Source organism: Anguilla rostrata, chromosome 11 (assembly GCF_018555375.3).
Source record: "Anguilla rostrata isolate EN2019 chromosome 11, ASM1855537v3, whole genome shotgun sequence".
Lineage (NCBI taxonomy): Eukaryota > Metazoa > Chordata > Actinopteri > Anguilliformes > Anguillidae > Anguilla > Anguilla rostrata.
Window position 1 is genome coordinate 41,221,416 of NC_057943.1, and position 19,410 is coordinate 41,240,825.

The 19,410-nt window shown below is 46.6% G+C and overlaps 1 pseudogene; it reads right to left on the reverse strand.

Annotated features, from left to right (window-relative positions):
• Positions 1 to 17,103: 17,103 nt before the first annotated feature.
• Positions 17,104 to 17,478, reverse strand: LOC135235252 (26S proteasome complex subunit SEM1-like; annotated as a pseudogene).
• Between the last annotated feature and the right edge of the window lie 1,932 nt (positions 17,479 to 19,410).

Below are 19,410 nucleotides of genomic sequence, written 5' to 3' on the forward strand. Positions count from 1 at the left end.
TCAGATGCAGGGACACAGAGAGTCAGGGACTCAGAGAGTCAGAGTCAGGGCTCAGAGAGTCGGGGACTCAGAGAGTCAGAGTCGGGGACTCAGAGAGGCAGATGCAGGGACTCAGAGAGTCAGGGACTCAGAGAGTCAGATGCAGGGACACAGAGAGTCAGGGACTCAGAGAGTCAGAGGAGACAGAGGCTTGTTTCTCTGCGAGGGTAAACAGTCTGGGTTCAGCCGTGGGGACGCAGAGCTGCTACGAGCCCGGCGGAGTTCTGTTTGCCTGGTTGCCATGGCAGCGTGTCTTTGAAACAGACTAGGGTGGGCTCCTGGGGGGCGGCTGTGCCCTGCTTCTGGGCTGATTCAGGGTGTCTGCGCTTAGTAACTGGGGCGGTCTGTCTTTGGCAGCGGCCACCCTCAGTACAGACCCATTTTGTTTTTTCTTCCTGGTTCCTGTCAGTTTCCCCACAGTCTCATTGGGTTCAGAGCCTTTTTATTCCGGGTTCAGTTTCCCCACAGTCTGACTGGGTTCAGACCCTTTTTATTCCTGGTTCAGTTTCCCCACAGTCTGACTGGGTTCAGACCCTTTTTATTCCTGGTTCAGTTTCTCCACAATCTCACTGGGTTCAGACCCTTTTTATTCCTGGTTCAGTTTCTCCACAGTCTGACTGGGTTCAGACCCTTTTTATTCCTGCTTCCTGTCAGTTTCTCCACAGTCTGACTGGGTTCAGACCCTTTTTATTCCTGGTTCAGTTTCCCCACAGTCTCAATGGTTTCAGACCCTTTTTATTCCTGCTTTCTGTCAGTTTCCCCACAGTCTCACTGGGTTCAGACCCTTTTTATTCCTGGTTCAGTTTCTCCACAGTCTGACTGGGTTCAGACCCTTTTTATTCCTGCTTCCTGTCAGTTTCTCCACAGTCTGACTGGGTTCAGACCCAGACCCTGGTTCAGTTTCCCCACAGTCTCAATGGGTTCAGACCCTTTTTATTCCTGCTTCCTGTCAGTTTCCCCACAGTCTCAATTGGTTCAGACCCTTTTTATTCCTGCTTCCTGTCAGTTTCCCCACAGTCTGACTGGGTTCAGACCCTTTTTATTCCTGCTTCCTGTCAGTTTCTCCACAGTCTGACTGGGTTCAGACCCTTTTTATTACTGGTTCCTGTCAGTTTCCCCACAGTCTCTCTGGGTTCAGACCCTTTTTATTCCTGCTTCCTGTCAGTTTCCCCACAGTCTGACTGGGTTCAGACCCTTTTTATTCCTGGTTCAGTTTCCCCACAGTCTCTCTGGGTTCAGACCCTTTTTATTCCTGGTTCAGTTTCCCCACAGTCTCTCTGGGTTCAGACCCTTTTTATTCCTGGTTCAGTTTCCCCACAGTCTCTCTGGGTTCAGACCCTTTTTATTCCTGGTTCAGTTTCCCCACAGTCTCTCTGGGTTCAGACCCTTTTTATTCCTGGTTCAGTTTCCCCACAGTCTCTCTGGGGTCAGACCCTCACTCGCTCGTGGGTGCGGGTGGTCCGTGTGCCCCCGCTCACATCAGCAGATTCAGATTAACATATCAGTGCGGACGACTATCAAACAGGTGCGCCGTAACCGTAAGCTTCAAATGATTAGTATACCGGCAAGGTTTGTGTTATAAAACTGCAATTTTAAACTCCAGTAAAGAAGCAAACAGCTAATTTACAACAGAGTTTATGATATTAATGATTTTGATATGATATTATCAGATGTCAAGCTTGGTAAATTGTTGCTGTGACTTCCATGCCTGTTGCTGTCTGGAAATGTGTCACTGATTCTATATTCAATGATGTTTCTCAGATCATCTCGAGGGGCTGCTTAACTGTCCTTAAAATGTTTTAAACATATATAACTAACATCAATAATTCATTCTTTTATTAATTTACATTGCAGATATGTGGAGCTGAGATCTTATTGCCTGCAAATGATCTATTTGTCCAGCTAGATGCTTACTGAAGCAATTCAGGTTAGGTACCTGTCTCACAGGCACAAAGACAACGCCAATCTTTCATTTTCGAAAACTTTATTTGAAAATTGACCTTTGACGACCAATCACTGGAAGCTGTACTAGATTCTGGAACTTATGAGCTCCTGTGTTAGGCAAATATATGTTTTTCTAATCTGATCTGGGATATCATTGTGAATGATAAACGCCTGAATTAGAGGTATAACCTAGACCAAGATTAAAATGGAGTGTAAATATATTTATATCATGCATTACTTCACAACTGCATCACAGGCACCTTAGAATTAATCAGATGTTCATTAATAATCACTTTCATTGAAACATAAATAGGGGTGAACGAAGCAGAAAACATTAAATCAATCAGCAAGTTCGCATCAATATGTATGTCCATTTACATAACTGGCCATATAATTACTGGTGATGCTTGCACTGAAGAACAACAGATCCTAATAGGTCCAATAATGAATCTAACCATTTGAATGCTTAAATTATTAAGAACTATTTTGTCTGTATTTGTAACAGTACGTATGTAGATACACACCATGTGGAAATCTGTTAATGCTGTTTCAGTCGATAAATAATCCTTTAGGATTTAGGAAACCTCTCTGTTAGCTCAGCTTATGCATAAAGATATTAACCTTATGGCATTGTGCTGCTACCTGCAAGCCTTCTGAGGGGGACAGAGAATGAAATTTAAGGTGAAAAAGAACTTGACATCAGCAGTTACGAAAGGATTCCTATCCTGTACAAATGACAGCATTTGATCTGTGTTGATCTAGTGTTTATTGTCCTTCCCACACTCCTTGTCCACCCCTGCTGTGGCAGATTAAAATTCATGCAGGATTTTGTCATTAATACTCTGAGCCATTTCTAATACAGGCGTTTCTGAGATGCCAGCACAGGACGGCCAGTGGAACCGCTCGACTGATGAATTATTCAGGTCCAACATTAAATTTTACTTTCCATAATAACCTCAGCTTTGTTAAATGCTGTATCTGTACCTGTATCAGAGGCAGCCAAGGGGAGGGGCCAGAACAGCTCCCAACTGGCTGCGGGGGGGGGGGGGGGGGTGCTTTGACTGGATGGAAATCCAAAGTCCATTGAAGGTGGATGATACAGGGAGAGACAGTACAGGCTAATGAAATTAACATAGCACAAGGCTTGGGAAGAGCCTGTCAGCTATGCGCGTGCATATGCGTGTGTGTGTATGTGTGTGTGTGTGTGCGGGTGCATACATATACATGTATGTTTGTGTGTATGTGTGTGTGTGTATGTGTGTGTGCGGGTGCATACATATACGTGTGTTTGTGTGTATGTGTATTTGTGTGTATGTGTGTGTGTGTGTGTGCGTGTGTGCGGGTGCATACATATACATGTGTGTTTGTGTGTGTGTGTGTGTATTCATTTATTAAAAAGGCGGTACCCTGTGACAGGCTCTGTCCCCATTTATTTCTCAGTGAAAATGTGTTCAGGACAATTTTTATTTGCCCAAAGAAACATTTAATTTATTTTTATGGTGTCACTTTTTTACAAAGTGGTGCACTGAATTCTGGGTGACTGAAATGGTAAGATATTAAGTGCAAAATATGAAAAATGTGTACTCAAATAATGTTCATGTTAAACAATATTATTGCAAATATACATTCAAACATGTATTGGCATGAATATACGATGAAATGCATTGTACAAATCACAGAATGCAAGTCTACATTACTTAAATAAAGTCTCTGGCTACTGCAGCATAAAACTGAATTGGTATTATGTACTTTTTATTTAGGACTACATCAGCAACCCCCAAAGAAAAATGTTCATTATCAAAATCAAGCTGACTTGAGACAAAGGTGCAAATTAATTTTTCAGTGTCAAACTGTGAAATAAAGGCTTTCAAAAGGGTTCGTCTGTATGTGTTCAAACAACAAAATTAACAGTATCTGTATTCAGACAGAAAGCCAGAAGCGGTTGTTCCTTAATCCAGTTGTGTAAACAGGAGAAAATGCTGGTTTTCTAGCTTGACGAGAACAAATACATCCCCAGCATCTGTATTTAATCAAGCATAATTTACCAGCCACAGCTCTTTCCTTGTTATGTTTCACATAACAATCATACCCAAAAAGGTCAAATGTAAAATGTAACTGTTAAATCCAAATATCAAAGCACCTATCTGGTGACCATTTAGTGGCTAAAAGACAAACAAACCAGGAAACTAATAAATACTCTCACCAACTTATTTTCAACAAGCAACATATCACAGTTACATCATCAACAAACGGTATGAAAAACAACAGTGGCGAGGTTGTGATCAATCATCTAGTAAAATGTACAAGTCTGAATGACAGTTACTGATGCAATACATACAGGTATTGTACCTGTGATGAAATACGCACAGCAGAGAATAGGTTTCTGAGCTAATATTCATGGCAATTAGCTGAACATCAGATCTTTATTCAGCCAGCAGATGCCATCATTTTCATTAACTTTCCAAAATGAGCATTGTTTGTTTCAGTCTCAGCTCCCAGTCATTATGTAGCTACAGAAAATTCTAGAACCTGCGCCTTAATAAATAAAGATACAGCCTATGTGATTCAAACTGTATCCAACGTTAAAACCAGGAAGAATTCCAGTCTCCTCGCTGGAACAGCAAAGGCAGAACCACGGACTTGAACATGTGTCACTATTCAAACAAACCGTACCTCTAAAAGGCCTTTTTTATACCATGACTCAATGCAAGCTTGTTTGAAAACCAAGCATCTGTCCTACACATGCCGTGTTAAAGTGAGACTGGTTTCTTTACCAGTACATCCCCGCACACACACACACACACACACACACACACTCAAACACACATTGTGTAATCGCCAGTCTCGCACACGCACACTGCGAGCATTCGCGCTGTCCATCACAGCAATCGAATGACGCCAGGTCAGCTGGCCTCCAGGCAGTCTAAGCCACCATCAACATAAAAGCCACCGTGGGATCATACTTGTAAATTAATTTTCCATCTCAATAATCCCCCACAAGTTGCTGTCTCTCCCATGATGGCTTTGAATTAAAATATTTGGGCTGTTGAATGAGTGTTTTTTTTTTTTGTGAATTATATTCTTATCAGAGGATTAACAAAACACAAACTCAAGACTAGCAGATTAATCATTGTCTATAGCAGCCAATGTTAATTAGAGAAAGACATTTAGCACGTTTCTGTTCTGTATTATATGGGAGAAATGAGAGAATGTGTTGATAAAAGAACCAGAGAATTTCTCTCAGCTTTGTCAGAAACTCTAAAAATGGTTTGATTACAACTGCTTCAAAGTGTAAATTAAATAACTCAACGAGCATTGGAAATTAATCCAATTAATCAAAGTTTACTTTTTAATGGCCATATACTTTCTATGTAATGACAAAAAAAACTATACACCGACCAGCCACAACATTAACACCACCTCCCGAATATTGTGTAGGTCCCCCTCGTGGCACCAAAACAACACTGACCCGTCGAGGCATGGACTCCACCTCTAAAGGTGTCCTCTGGTATATTTGTATTTCTGTATATATTTGTATCTACTGTATATTTGTATCTAATATTTTGTATCTACTGTAAATTTGTATGTGATTGTGTTACTTTGTTGTCTTTGATGCTGGAACAGTGCAAATTACCCCCGGGGATCAATAAAGTACACTACTACTACTACTATTTATTGCATTATTGGTTTTTATTAGGCTACATAAAACATTTGAAAGGGATTACATTATTGGGAGTTATTACACTATTGGTAGTTTATTACATTATCAGTTGCTACAGGGCTATAAAAAGCTAAGATATTGTTAGAGAATGAATTATTTCCACATGATTTTAAAAACTCTCAATGGGTCAGAGCTGTTTTGGCGGCACGGGGGGGACCTACACAATATTAGGCAGGGGTGGTTTTAATGTTGTGGCTGATCGGTTAGATTAAAACAGAAAATTAAAACCACAAACAAGACAGATTCATAGCATACTGTTATGGCCCTCCCTTTGGACCCCAAAATCTGTATAATTTCAAATCAGGCTATCAAAAAGGACAGGGCTAACAAATGTGCGTTTGTGGAATACGTGCAACAAATTCAATCAAAACACAGGCAAGGCAGCTTCAGCACTTCAAACAGGGAACAGGGTGGACTCACTTCAGCTGTACGAAACCACCCTCTGGTCCACGTGAGCCTCGCCTTCAGCCCATTCCCAAGGGCGCGGCCCAATTCTGCGTCCTCCGATCTACTCTCAGCGATTCATTCACTTTTTGAAAAGGACAAAATATAAAATTTTTAAATAAGCTCACCGGCACCTCAAAAAAATTGGTTTCAGCAAAAATAAAAAGAACTAACCGTACGGCTAGCAGAGGTTCCAGGTATTTGATCTCCAATAAACCCCAGTGTTCACAATAAAATAAACGGCTATTAGAAGCAGTGCAGCCCACCAGCCAGAAGGACAACTGGCTGATTTATCCCCCCTTTCTCATAAAATAAACCACTTATAAGTTGGACTTATACCAAAAAGATACTGCATTGAATTTTCACACGGCAACAAAACTTTGTACTTAAGACCACCGCTACCATCACCAAAGTTCTTCTAATAATCTCTCTCCTTGACAACTCCTTCAGGGGCAAGGCCATGCCATGGAACTTGCAACACTTTCCCAAACAAAAACAAAAAGTGTGTGTGGCTGCGTGTATGTGTGTGTGAGACAGACGAGTTGGAGCCTCTAACAGTCCCTATAAAGGTTTATCAGCAGATGGTGCCAGTGGTGCCAGTGGCTGGCAGTCCTGAAGAGGAACCTCAGCCCTGTAGGGCCGCCCAGGGAGCGAGGGGTTCGGCTGGTCGGCATGACCACGTCTCGCCACCCACAGCGCCCCCCTCTGGCCGTGCAGGGCCCACGTTCCGCCAGCACAAGCTGCACTATAACTGTCCCCCTCCCTGTGCTGAGAGGCGCCAGTGCCTGGACTTCATACATCTTGGAGGAAAACGTGCTTGTCTTGACTCTCCCATATTTGCTTTTAGGAAGGTCGCATGACGACGAGCTCGTGCACGCAGACACTGAGGCCTGCGTTTGGGAGAAAAGAGGACAAAAATAAAGAAAACAACAGCAGTCCCAGAGGGCACGCGATAGAGAGCAGACGTGGCTTTCCCCCGAGCTGCCTGTCCTCCTCTGACCCAACCCTGGACAAGCTAAACACGTGGGCCTCACCGTGAAGGGACAGGCTGACAGGGTGGTTTGGAGGATAGAACACACTTATCTGTGCTCTCCTGAACTGACACTGGAGATCGTAGCAATGAGCATAAACTACCCTACATAACACCCACACAACCCTGCTGTCTACAGCCTAGATGCTCCAACCAGTCATGCCATTGGTTTTCTTTTCTGATAGTTAACAGAAAGACAGAGTTTTAAAGTAGTTTTAATTATTTTTACAGGGTTTAAAAAAATATCAAAAATACATTCAAAAGATGCGCAATATCACCTAAGCCCGCGAATTTAAATCTCATGCATCTAAATTTTCACGTGAATTGAATTTAATCTGTATGCCACTTAATTTGTATATGCAGAGACATCATCACAAAGATGCTTTACAGAGGAAACAGAAAGGAAAATTGGGCAAAAACCAGGCCTGAACCCTCAAAAAGGAGCGACTGAGGTAACAAAAATGTAATTAAAAATACTCCAGAATGGGAAGGAGGCTCAAAGTGATGACATCCACTTCATTCTATTCTTCAGTTTAGAAACCTCGCACTGTGGAAATTTACAAATCGAAACTGAGTTTCGACAACAGTGGATTTGAGTATAGATCAAACCAAAAAAATATGAAAAATCCCTAGCTGAGAACGCTCTCCTTCCCTGCACCCATCCCCTGGATGAGAGGCAATCTGCTTCAGAGCAGAGCTTCAGAAGCTGCGTCTCACGCATAGACTACTGGCTGCCCGTCGTACGTCGATGGAAACTTTGTGAAATAAGTTCTGAAGTACCGGTATAGTGAGGGGACAGGATGGCGAAGCTGGCTGGGCTGCAGTTCAAACATGCAAAACTATGAGTCCCCTTCGATGACCCCCCAGTCTGAGGCCGCTAGCACTGAAAAGAGGTGTGGGTGTGCAGATGAGCCAGCAGCCGAGGGAAAGGACAATCACAATATACACAGCAATCCCGCTCACACACCAACATGCCATCTCCTCCTCCTCCATTCACTGTTCTCTCGCTTCTCACACACTCGTTTCTCTTTACACCCCATCTCCATCCCTCCTTTCGCAAGCTGATCATCTCTGGGCAGGGGGTTATTGTCAGTGCAAAGTCTGGGATCATTATTAGCATTATTATTGTGAAGGTTGAAGAGGGAGTGAAAAAAAAGTCTGTGAATAGAAGAGAAAGGAAAACTATGCTGCCCCCCCCTCTCCCTCTCACCATCCCCCACTCCATCTCCCTCACTCCCCTCTCTCCCTCCCCCTGTCCATCTCTCTCTCTCCCTCTCTCCCCCCTCTCCTCCTCTCCCTCCCTCTCTCATCAGCCAATTTGTCAAAGGCATAATGAGACTGGGATCTCTGGGAGCTGTCCGGTCCCAGCCGAGGAGAAACATCACGTCCCCCACGCGGTTATTGCAGATTTGCCCCCAGCCCCCCCCCACCTCCCCCACTCCCCCGCCGAGCCTTGGCCCCCACTTCCAGCTTGGGGAGAGGAGGTGCCCAGAATAGACCTCCAGATGCAACAGCTCCACGCTGCTCCAGAACAGCAGCGGTCGGGCAGAGAGCGAGAGCACACACATTTGGCTCGATTAAAATTCGCTTGATGTGTCAACATCCCATTTTCTCCCCCCACCTCCTGTCCACCCCCACCACCCTGCCCCCACCCCAACCCAGCCACAGTAGGAATCCGTGCTCTCATCAGGAGACCAGCAGATGAATCCGTTCCGTTTCACCTTCATGGTGCCGGGGAGTAATTCCACAGAGCGCATGAGTCTTTGTCATATTAAACAGGGCCGAATCCCCATCAGAGGACAGGCAGTGCTGGGCAGAGGAGAGGCAGTGCTGGGGCAGAGGAGAGGCAGTGCTGGGGCACGAGAGGAGTGCTTGGGCAGAGGAGAGGCAGTGCTGGGCAGAGGAGAGGCAGTGCGGGGCAGAGGAGAGGCAGTGCTGGGCAGAGGAGAGGCAGTGCTGGGGCAGAGGAGAGGCAGTGCTGGGGCAGAGGACAGGCAGTGCTGGGGCAGAGGAGAGGCAGTGCTGGGGCAGAGGAGAGGCAGTGCTGGGGCAGAGGAGAGGCAGTGCTGGGGCAGATAATGCTTTTGGATCAGAGGAGAGGCAGTGCTGGGGCAGATAATGCTTTTGGATCAGAGGAGAGGCAGTGCTGGGGCAGAGGACAGGCAGTTCTGAGGCAGTGCTGGGGCAGAGGAGAGGCAGTGATGGGGCAGAGGAGAGGCAGTGCTGGGGCAGAGGACAGGCAGTGCTGGGGCAGAGGACAGGCAGTGATGGGGCAGAGGAGAGGCAGTGCTGGGCAGAGGAGAGGCAGTGCTGGGGCAGAGGAGAGGCAGTGCTGGGGCAGAGGAGAGGCAGTGCTGGGGCAGAGGAGAGGCAGTGCTGGGGCAGAGGAGAGGCAGTGCTGGGGCAGAGGAGAGGCAGTGCTGGGGCAGAGGAGAGGCAGTGCTGGGGCAGAGGAGAGGCAGTGCTGGGGCAGAGGACAGGCAGTGCTGGGGCAGATAATGCTTTTGGATCAGAGGATAGGCAGTGCTGGGGCAGATAATGCTTTTGGATCAGAGGATAGGCAGTGCTGGGGCACATGATGCTTTTGGATCAGAGGATAGGCAGTGCTGGGGCACATGATGCTTTCGGGGATGTAATTTCAGACCGCGTGTGACCGAGCGGAGGCCCTGGATGCGCTGCGGTCTCTTTTCTGCGACCCGGTTCTGAGCGGTGTCTCCGGAGCGGACTGGCAGGGCAGGGAGGCGGGGCCTGGAGCGGGGAGGGGGCCTGAGGGCCCGGAAGGGACCTGGAGAAGGGAGGGGGCCAGAGGGGGGCTGAGGGCCTGGGGGGGACCTGGAGCAGGGAGGGGGCCAGAGGGCCCAGAGGGGGGCTGAGGGCCCGGTGCAGTGGAGGCCGCTCCACACCGCTGGAAACGTTTCCATAAATAGAGCCGGCTCAGGCGCGCTTTCCGTTTGAGGACACTCTGAGGTGAGCTAGCTGTGCAGTACCCCTTATAACACGGATCTGAACAGAACACACCTTAACAAGTCAACTACTAATCACACATCACTCAACAGATACGCGCTAATATGATCCACTAGAGAGGCTGCTGCTGCTGCCGCTGCTGGACAGGAACAAACAAGCGGACAGCTGCTCTGTAATTTGTGTACAAGTCAGAATTTTTATGTTCTATTAAACTAAAATACACAAAAATGCAGAAAAAACTTTTTTGGGGCATTACCATTTGTTTTATTGTGATGGCTGGATGGTGTAAGTAATAACTAACAACAAAAAAGGTATTTAATACTTATTACAGGCATCACAGTAGAAAATTATGTGAATTACTGTTTTCTCCCATAAAATTATACTATTGAAATAAATAAAAATTGAAAGTATGAAACGTAGCTGAAAATAACTTTAAAATCAAACTGATAACTGATTGCATCCATATTGATGAGACACAGGCAGCTACAACTCCAACCGTTTTTTCTGCTAGACCCGGAAAAAAAACTTCCGACTTCTCTTTCAAATCCTGAATCTCAAAACTCAAGGGGATCACTGATTTCTCCAAAGATCAACAGTACAAAACAAAAACAAACAAACAAAAAAAAAATCATTTAAATTTTAAATGACAACCCTCACCCATGGAAAGTTCTGACTGAGAAAATAGGAAAATAAAAAACTTTCTGTCTTTAGATGCAGGTTAAAAATGTAAAATTCAAAACCCATGAAGAGTGAAAAACCTTGTAGCAGTCTCCTCATGACTGAACATGATGCCGACTGAATCTTCCAGAAGATTAAAGCCCAGCAGTGGCCAGGCAGGGAACGTTCTACCATACCAAACCCCATGAGGCAAAGCCAGTGCTTTCTAACCATGGTCCGTCAGTCTAACGCCTCTCAGTACGGCTGTTTCCAAACCCTGCCATTTCTTACAATTACGCTTATGCTTCGGATTATACATTTCCCAACGACGAAAGAGAGCTGCAATTATTCCCTCTCAACAAAAGCAAGGGCAAAACAAAAATCAAAACCATTATTCCACACGCACAGACTGCAGACTGCTGGTACTGCGGAGGGGGAGTGGACTAATAAAAATCATGCGTTTTTTCCCCAGGTGAGCACGGCTCTATTGGATCTGACAGACTGTCCTTAAAAGAAGATGAATAGGGATTAATGAGGGGAAAGTACACTGGCAATGACAGGCCAGATAAATGGCGTGTCTGGAAGACGAATGGGCAAACAAGCAGACGCTGGAGAGAATACCGCTCTGGGTCAAGCGCTTCATACCGACGCGCGCACACTCCCAAAGGCAGTCACACAGGGCCTGGAACACAGGAAATAGACTGCACCACACCTATTACTGAATTCCTGTGTGTGTGTGTGTGTGTGTGTGTGTGTGCGTGCTTGCGTGTGTGTGTGTGTGTGTGTGTGTGTTTGCATGTGTGTGTGTGTGTGTGTGTGTGTGTGTGTGTGTGTGCATGTGTGTGTGTGTGTATGGGCATGTATTACTATCTTTGTGAGAACCAAATGTCCCCACAAGGATAGAAAGATGAGGAAAATCACGCAAGGTGGGGACCTTTTGCTGGTCCCCACAAGTTCAAGAGGCTGTTTTAGGGTTAGGGCTTAGGGTTAGGTTTAGAATTAGGTTAAGGTTAGTGTTAAGGTCAGGCATGTAGTGGTTGGGGTTAGGGTTAGGGTTAGAGGTTACGGAATGAATGTAAGTCAATGGGAAATCCTTACAAGTATAGCAATACAAACATGGGTTGTGTTTGTGTGTATTAGTATTGGAGTTACTCTGGAGAGCTGACTGGCTAGTGATGTTGATTCACCATGGGGCTTTAATTAGAAGTAGACACAGACTCATAGGTGCAGTAAATTCGTTTACTGCAGTGAGTCAAGATTTTACATAGGCATGTACATATACGCATCGTTCCCTGCAATACAAACAGATATTCACAATGCAACTTAAACTAGCACAAGCATAACACAATATAGTACAACTCAGTAGAACACTCTAGACTGTCATCTATGATACCGTATACACTGTATACAGATTTAATTGGCTAAATAAATGTTCCCTCCCTCTCCACCTTCGCTAATGTGTGGTGAGCATTCTGGCGCAAAATGGCTGCCATGCATCACCCAGGTGGGTGCTACACATTGGTGGTGGGTGAGGTGAGTTCCCCTTCACTGTAAAGCACTTTGAGCATCTGGAAAAGTGCTATATAAATGTAATTAATAATAATAATAATAGTATATTATCCGAAGTTTGGGGGAAACAAAGCCCATTCTGGCTGGGTCGGCTACCCAACGTAGCAATGAGAGCATTATAAAGGTTAACCGCACGGCTACGCGAACGTCTCAAGCAGATCGAGCAAAGATGCAAACGGGGACCTAAAGTGTGAGGACACTAGCCCAGGTTGTTTTCAGGTATGAAGGAATAATGCAATTATGATACTCAAGTAACACTTCTTATTCAAGAACAGCCTACATTTTAAGACCAGTGACAAATGAAAATGTTCACATTTCTGAAACACTGGAATGGAATGGGAAGCTATGTGGATATCTGGTTCGTCCACCTTAAGCTAAGCATTTCTCTATCCATCAGTGTGTCACACTGTTTCTTTTTTTTCCATTCAATGTGTGTTCCTACAGATCAATATGCAAATAATTAGGCTATTATCAACTAAAACCTACTGCGATAAACTAAGATCTTTAGTGCCCGCATTTAAAATCAGTGATTTGTTTCATTATTTAATGTTTAGTTTATGAGCTATTGAAGTCGGTAGTTTGAATATCCTAATATAAAACTAACTTTACCACAGTCTAAAACTATCTATTAATTGAATGGATTTTCCATTCTGCTCGTTAATGTTGCTCCGGCTAGTTCATACATTACATATAGCTACATGCTATTACTGAACATTACTAACTCGTATTACTGAACATAATGTATCCTTCAATAAGAAGTATAAGAGTGTCATAATTGTATCAGTCCATGATGAATAATGGAAACAATCAGTGTTGATTTTTGGTAGAATTTTGGTCCTCATGCACTTTCTTTTAAATAAAAACCAATTTGACTTTTTGGAGTGCTCTGCACATCAATTCATTAGGCATAAAGTGATTTGTTTATTATATGTATACACATAGCCTACCGCTAAAAAAGAAAACACTGAATTTGTCACCATCACCCACATAAACTTGATAAAATGACTCAAATCTACTGATAGGCCAGCTAGCCAATGTTTATTCGTACCACATTTGATAGGAGGCCTACTGTCATTTGTTCACTAAGGTTCATAGATAGTAGCCTACCAGCTGATGTAGACTTGTGCTAGCTTTCGTTTGTGATAATGTTATTAGAAATAGGTAGCGTTTAGACTAGTGGTCTAACTGCACTAGTCATATGCAGTAATGATTTGTTTTCTCAGTTGAGTCGTTCATGTTTGTAAGGACCCAAACATGACCCTGACGGGGCCTGAGAGAGCCGGGGGGGGGGGGGTGGGGGTGGGGGTGGGGGTGGGGGGTTGGGGGTACCTGATGGGCTTTTGGCACAGCTGAACTGACACAGGTCACATGCTGTTGGTGCAGCATGTAAAGCAGCTTGTGCTCCTCCACCCTGAACTGGTCATGAGTGGTGTGTTTTCTTCTGCATCCGTGAGCAACACCAGGAAACCCATCGACATGAGTCACACTTCCTGTCAAGCTGTGCTGAAAGTCACTGAAGCATGCGCGCGCAAACACACACACACACACACACACATACACACACAGTTACACACATGCACACACAAACACATACACATGCATGCACACATACACACGCGCACACACATGCAAACATACACAAACACACATACACACACGCACAGGGCGGCAGTGTAGTATAATGGCTAAGGAGTTGGTCTTGTAACCTAAAGGTCGGAGGTTCGATTCCCCGGTAGGACACTGCGGTTGTACCCTTGAGCAAGGTACTTAACCTGCATTGCTCCAGTATATATCCACCTGTATAATTGGATACAATGTAAGTCGCTCTGGATAAGAGCGTCTGCTAAATGCCTGTAACATAACATAACACATACGCAAACATACAAACATACTGGTTGGTCCTTGACAGGCCTGTCTTACATCTGCTTAGTTTCAGGTGTTCCTACGTGGGTGTGGCCAATCAGCAGTGATTGCTGATCGGAAACACCTGGTGGGAGCTCTCTCTCTCTCTTGTTCTCATTCTCTGCCTTCGTCGTTGAGAAGAGAAGCTCTCAAAATTGCAAGATTTCTTTTTTTTCTGGACTCCCTGGGTAGTCGCGAACAGATAAATGTTTTAACGCACAGAAGACACGGAGGAGGACTGCGAGGACAGAGAGAAAGTTCCTACCTTTTAAGCAGTTGTGACCACTTTCGTTTTTTAAAACCGCGCTGCCAGATCATGTTAGCATTTCGCAAGTGGCCAGTTACAGAAATGGGACAGGCCATTAGATTGGGCTGTCATTTTGGAGTTTATGCCGGGGCGAGGCTGAGGGGTGTGAATAGGCTGTCGGGCGTCATTATCCCTTGAAGGTCAGAGGAGGTCTGATAAATGGGAACAGCCTCCCCCCCACCTCCCTACCCAGACAAGCAAGGGAGAAATCGCACCTGAGCAGGACCAATCTCACCCTCGTTCAGTTTGTTTGTGTTATGGGGGTTGTGTAGGGGCAGGGTGGAGCTGTTTAACTGGATGTCCTTTGGGACTCTGCAGAACTCTTTGGTTGTTGTTCTCTTTATTTTAGCCCTGTTTTTCTCTGGAACTGGAATTGTGTGTGTGTGTGTATGTGTGCACGTACATGCGTGTGTGTGTCGTGTATGCAGTGTGTGTGTGGTGTGTGTGTGTGTGTGCAGTGTGTATGTGTTTGCATGTGTGTGTGTGCGGTGTGGAGTGTGTGTACGCATGTGTGCCATGTGTGTGCGGTGTGTGTGTGTGCATTTATGCGCCAGTTGTCATGCAGCCTCCTCAATGTGTCAATCTAGAGAATGTTTTCCTCCATAATCCAGGCCCGGTGAAGCCACCCCTTCGCTAGACTCTGCAGTCCAGGACTCTACTGGCCGGCAGAACTGGATACTACACCGGACTGATCAGAGGGGGGCGCCGGTGAGCATTCTGCCATTCCTCCCTGGGAGACAAATTCCTCCATGCCCAGCAACACTGTGACCAGACTGTAGCCCATCCACGCACTGGAACAGTATGGAACCAATACCAGACTGTGTAGCCCATCCACGCACTGGAACAGTATGGAACCAATACCAGACTGTGTAGCCCATCCACGCACTGGAACAGTATGGAACCAATACCAGACTGTAGCCCATCCACGCACTGGAACAGTACGGAACCAATACCAGACTGTGTAGCCCATCCACGCATTGGAACAGTACGGAACCAATACCAGACTGTGTAGCCCATCCACGCACTGGAACAGTATGGAACCAATACCAGACTGTGTAGCCCATCCACACACTGGAACAGTATGGAACCAATACCAGACTGTGTAGCCCATCCACGCACTGGAACAGTACGGAACCAATACCAGACTGTAGCCCATCCACGCATTGGAACAGTACGGAACCAATACCAGACTGTGTAGCCCATCCACACACTGGAACAGTATGGAACCAATACTAGACTGTGTAGCCCATCCACACACTGGAACAGTATGGAACCAATACCAGACTGTGTAGCCCATCCACCCACTGGAACAGTATGGAACCAATACCACATTGTGTAACCCATTCAAGCACTGGAACAGTACGGAACCAATACCAGACTTTGGAACCCATCCATACACTGGAGCAGTATGGAACCAATACCAGACTGTGTAGCCCATCCATGCACTGGAACAGTATGGAACCAATACCAGACTGTGGAGCCCATCCACACACAGGAACAGTATGGAACCAATAACAGATTTTGAAGCCCATCCAAGAACTGGAACAGTAGGACAATAACATTGTGAACCCATTCAAGCACTGAACAGTACTGTGAACGCAATGTTTTTAATGTGGAAATGGTAACCTTGAGAGCTCATTGTGGTTTCTAATGGTAACCTTGAGAGGTCATTGTGGTTTCTAATGGTAACCTTGAGAGGTCATTGTGGTTTCTATGGGGGTGGCGAGGTGTTCCTCCTTTACCTTGAGGCCACTTGCATATTACTGATAGGCTCTGCTCTCGTGACAAAGACTTACAGGGGGGCTTCTGAATAATGCAGCAGCCAGAAGAATAAAAGTGACAATCAAAGACCTTTTATTCCCAAAGCACGGCTGAATAATTTACAGCATGGCCTGATTAAACCGGACCACAAACGCCTTCAGGAGTGCAGCGGTGAGGCTGAGGGTGTGTGTGTGCGTGTGTGTGTGTGGCTGGGGGGGGGGCAGCTCCACTGCTTTGGTCTCCATCACCCCCTCTCCACCTCCACCCATTGAGGAGGAGAGAAAGGAAAGAGATCTGCCCATCTAACAAAGGCTGGCGCTCAAACATAATCAGGATTACCCTTGAGAGAGAGTCACACGCCTCAAGTGTGCGTGCTACTGCGTTAGCACAAGGTAGGCCTACGTTAGTGGACCATGTTCCACAGCTAGCTGACATTCTTCTGTGTTAGCACAGTGTGCGTCTACGTTAGCGGACCATGTTACACAGCTAGCAGACATGCTTCTACGTTGGCACAGGGTGCATCTACAATCTCCTGCATTAGCAGGTGTACTCCTGAGTTAGTGGATATAGTTCTGAGTTAACAGACTAGCTCCTGTGTTAGCAGGCATGCTCCCAAGTTACTGAGTGTGCTGCACTACTGACTGCCTGATTGGAGTGGCAGGGCTGTGGGGAGGAGAAATGGGTGAGTGTGTATGAGAGAGAGAGAGGAAGAGAGAGAGAGAGAGATTCAGTTTTCTATCACTTTATTTTACCAGTGTTTTTTAATAGAAAAGAAAGCAGCAATACTTAACTACTGAAGTTCTCACCACACATGAATTAAAAATATTGGAACAAACATGGAAGTCCATATTCAGAACACAACTTTCATAGTTGCTTCGGAAGCTACAACGTCTTCATCTTGTAGCTGTGTTTTTCAAGCTCAGTTCTCAGCTGTTTTGAGAAGTCATCCTCAACATTGTCATCATCCCAATTATCTTCCCAAACATGGGCATCCTTATCTTCATCCAACCCAGTCCAATCTTCTGCTGGAAATTATTCAAGCTCATCATCCATCACCAAAAGTTCCAAATCCACAGTTTGTTTCTTTTCTGACATATTGTCACCTTCTTTCAGATGTGCGCACAAGCCTAGTGCTTCGCCATCATATCGTAGGGAGAGAGAGAGAAAGAGTTGGAGAGAGTGATACAGAGAGAGATAGATAGAGAAAGATAAATACAGAGAGAGAAAGAGATATATAGAAACAGAAACAGAATGTGAGTGAGAATGAGAGAGAGAGAGGGTGAAGAGGAGGAGGAGGTAAAGGCGGTCTAGGAGTAGAGGAGTGCAGAAGGCGGAGTGTTCATTCCCAAAATGAGGAGTGTTTGTGGGTGGAGGCGTAGGGCGTCTGAGAGAATCTGCTGCTCCCATGCTCCGCCGTTCTCCCCATGCGCTGGGTCGCCCACAGGAGCGCAGATTTGGGGGATCTTAATTGAACCCCAATCACTAAAATACCAGCTGTGAATATTGCCAAGCAAGTAGGCAGACACTCTTCGAAGCCCCGCCCCCGTTTCCATGGCAGCATCTCCACATGCCTCCTCGTGTCACATTCGCCTCTGTCAACGATGTGCCAGTCGTTACTGAGGCTGAACGCTAGTGCACACCTGTGAGTCTGCTGTACTGAGGCTGAACGTTAGGGCACACCTGTGAGTCTGCTGTACTGAGGCTGAACGTTAGGGCACACCTGTGAGTCTGCTGAGCCTGGACCGCTGAGTCTGTACGGCTAGGTAGGCACACCTGTGATTCTGTAGCGTCTGAACGTGGCACACTGGATTGCTGTAGAGCGCTTAGGGCCACCTGTGAGTCTGCTGTACTGAGGCTGAACGTTAGGGCACACCTGTGAGTCTGCTGTACTGAGGCTGAACGTTAGGGCACACCTGTGAGTCTGCTGTACTGAGGCTGAGCGTTAGGGCACACCTGTGAGTCTGCTGTACTGAGGCTGAACGTTAGGGCACACCTGTGAGTCTGCTGTACTGAGGCTGAACGCCGGGGCGTTAGGGCACACCTGTGAGTCTGCTGTACTGAGGCTGAACGCCGGGGCGTTAGGGCACACCTGTGAGTCTGCTGTACTGAGGCTGAACGCCGGGGCGTTAGGGCACACCTGTGAGTCTGCTGTACTGAGGCTGAGCGTTAGGGCACACCTGTGAGTCTGCTGTACTGAGGCTGAGCGTTAGCGCGCACCTGTGAGTCTGCTGCACTGAGGCTGAGCGTTAGGGCACACCTGTGAGTCTGCTGTACTGAGGCTGAACGTTAGGGCGCACCTCTGAGTCTGCTGTACTGAGGCTGAAGCGGGTTAGGGCACACCTGTGAGTCTGCTGTACTGAGGCTGAACGCCGGGGCGTTAGGGCACACCTGTGAGTCTGCTGTACTGAGGCTGAGCGTTAGGGCACACCTGTGAGTCTGCTGTACTGAGGCTGAACGCCGGGGCGTTAGGGCACACCTGTGAGTCTGCTGTACTGAGGCTGAACGTTAGGGCACACCTGTGAGTCTGCTGTACTGAGGCTGAACGCCGGGGTGTTAGGGCACACCTGTGAGTCTGCTTTGGTGTTGAACTGTGGGGAGAGGCTGAGCGTTAGGGCACACCTGTGAGTCTGCTGTACTGAGGCTGAACGCCGGGGCGTTAGGGCACACCTGTGAGTCTGCTGTACTGAGGCTGAAGCTGGGCACACCTGTGAGTCTGCTGTACTGAGGCTGAGCGTTAGGGCACACCTGTGAGTCTGCTGTACTGAGGCTGAACCGTTAGGGCACACCTGTGAGTCTGCTGTACTGAGGCTGACGTGGGGCACACCTGTGAGTCTGCTGTACTGAGGCTGAGCGTTAGGGCACACCTGTGAGTCTGCTGTACTGAGGCTGAGCGTTAGGGCACACCTGTGAGTCTGCTGTACTGAGGCTGAACGTTAGGGCACACCTGTGAGTCTGCTGTACTGAGGCTGAGCGTTAGGGCACACCTGTGAGTCTGCTGTACTGAGGCTGAAGCGCCGGGCGTTAGGGCACACCTGTGAGTCTGCTGTACTGAGGCTGAACGCTGGGGCACAC